Source organism: Phragmites australis, chromosome 1, assembly GCF_958298935.1.
Source record: "Phragmites australis chromosome 1, lpPhrAust1.1, whole genome shotgun sequence".
NCBI lineage: Eukaryota > Viridiplantae > Streptophyta > Magnoliopsida > Poales > Poaceae > Phragmites > Phragmites australis.
In genome coordinates, this window is record NC_084921.1 from 43,147,588 (window position 1) to 43,150,519 (window position 2,932).

Consider the following 2,932-nt stretch of genomic DNA (forward strand, 5'->3'; position numbering starts at 1 on the left):
CTTGCCATGTCAATAAGAGTCCGATTATTCCTTTCAACTACTACATTTTGCTCTAGAGTGTATTTGGCCGAGAATTCATGTTTGATACCCTTTTCTTCACAAAAATCATCAACCTTTGTATTCTTCAATTCGGAGCCATTGTCACTTCTCACTTTCTTGATCTTGAACTCAAATTCATTTTCGGCCCTTTTAGCAAAGCTTTTGAAGGTGTTAAATACAATAGTCTTATTATGTAAAAAGGATACCCAAGTATATCTAGAGAAACAACGATGATAAAATAATAGTAATTACCTCCAATACTTACATATGTTGTTGGACCGAATAAATCCATGTATAGTAATTCCAAAGGTCTTAAGGTTGACATGGAGCTTTTGTACATATGTGAGTTTCCCACTTGATTTCCGGCTTGACAAGTGCTACATAACTTGTTCTTCTCAAACATCCTTCAACTCTACAATTAGATCATGCTTTAACAAACGATTTAGTTGATTCATTCCAACATGACCAAGCCTCCTATACCAAAGACAATCTTTTGATGACTTGTAAACAAACATGTACTTAGGCTTGCATCATTATAAGAGAAATCAACTAGATAAAGATTACCATATCTAAAATCTTTAAAAACTACATTATTATCCTTAATGCTAGATATTATCACATCATTTGGAGAAAAAAATACATGAAAGATCAATATCGCATAATTGAGTAACGGATACAAATTGAAATTTAAAGATTCAACTAGTAAGACATTTGAGATAGACAAATCATTTAAGATAGCAATTTTATCTAATCCTTTTAACTTTCTTTTGCTATTATCTCCAAATATAATTTTTTCATATCCGATCCATCATTGCTTATAGAAGTGAACATCCTTTGATTTTCGGTCATGTGTTGAGTGTATCAACTATCTAGCAACCAATGTCTCCCACCGGATTTATAGTTTACCTAAAAAATAAAGTTAAGCTCTTTTAGGTACTCAAACTTATTTGGGACCTTGGATGTTTGTCACCAAGGCTTTAGGCACCAAATGATATTCTTTTTAGCACCAATTATAGGAGTGCCAACAAATTTAGCTTTAACACTACTATTAGAATATCTCTTAAGAACATAGCATGAATCAAATTATGCATATGAATTATTCGTGACATTTTTGTAATCTTTTTCAACATACCCGATTTTCTTGCATTTAATGCAATAACCACTACCTTTCATAAAAGTGGTTTTATGATGAATGAATGTTGTCATACCTTTCTTGGGAACATACCCAAGGTCTTCCTTCTTGAAGAAGAACCTTCGACTATCCAAAACTTGTCTAAATTTGAATTTTTCAACATAGCATCTTGCAAGATCTTTGGTTAGTTTTTCAAAATTTTCTTTTAACATGATAGTTTCATCTATAATCAAGACATCATTACAAGATATAGCTTTGGACAAAGTAAGCAAATCATCATACGAGGTAGATGAACACATAAGAGATAATGTAGATATATCATCAAGAATATTGTAAGATATACTTGTATGTACTTTTGTTTTGTTGGTTTCATGAGCAATAAGAGAGTCATGAGCTTTCTTAAGCATCTCATGAGTTTCTTTTAGACCCTCATGAGATGTCTTTAGTTCCTCATAGGATTCTTAAAGAGAGGTGTCTCTTCTCTTCATTTTCTTAAACTTTGCTCTTTCTTTGCTCATGAAATCATCAAAACCATTTATTAACTTAACTAGATCACCATATTAATATTCGTCTTCATCACATAATACCTTAGAGTCTCATTTTGCCATGAGACAATAAGGTTTGGAGAAGAGTGAATGTGCCTCCCTGATGTCTACATCACTTCTCATCATCGGAGTCGGAGCTTGAGCTTGCATCTAAATCTCACTCAACATAGCATGCATGGTCATCTTTCTTCTTCTTATAGTATTTCTTGAATAACTTCTTGCCATCACTCTCCTTATTCTTCTTGGTATACTTTTCTTCCTTGTTCTTGCAATTTGTGGCAATGTGTCCCTTTTTGCCATATTCAAAGTATCTTCTTTCTTCGAAGGGATTTCCTTTAAAAATTATTCCTTCTTGCTATATCCACCTTAATATCTCTTCTTCTTCATGAATTTCTTGAATCTTCTTGCAAAAAAGAGTCATTTCTTCATCATCTTCATCTTCACTATCACTCTCTTTATGATCATCTTTGTTTCTTGATGATTAAGCCTTGAATGCAATATTTTTTTACTTCTTGAAAATGTCATGAGTGAGAATTTCACGTAAGATTTGCATTGAAGTTGTATCCTTCAAATTTGACCTCACAAGCAAAGTTACGATAGTGTCAAATTTGTTAGGAAAAGATCTAAGAAATTTATGAGAGAAATCAACATCAGAAACATCCATACCAAACATACATGCAATAATTTATATTTTTCAAAGATAAATTGCATAAAATTAAATAGCTCAACATTAAAGTAAATAACTCAAGAGATAACACTCGAAGCTTATCCCGTGGTACCAGTGATTTGTCGATCACTCATAATCCACGTTGAGGTGAGTTCAAGCTTCTAACCACTTCTCTATCAAGTATCCTATTCTCACACGAAGAAAGGGCTCACACCGAGCAACTTGATCTTAAGCCAAAATAGAGCAATGAACTACTCACCACCTTGATTCCACTAGAGTAGCTCTTTGCCACTCTGGCAAGACGTGCTCGAAGCCTCTCACAATCAACGTCGTGGCTCCTTCACAATCTTCTTTGAAAGGCTCAACAGCGCAACAACCTCCAAGCTATCTAGGAGGTGGTAATCTCCAAGAGTAACAAGTCGATGATGCTTGCTTGAAGAATTACCAGTGTCTCAATGCTCAAACTCTTCAAAATTATGCACTAGTTGCTCTGACACACTCAAGTATGCAACCACTAAGCCAAGAGTGGGGTAGAGAAGGAGGGAAAGA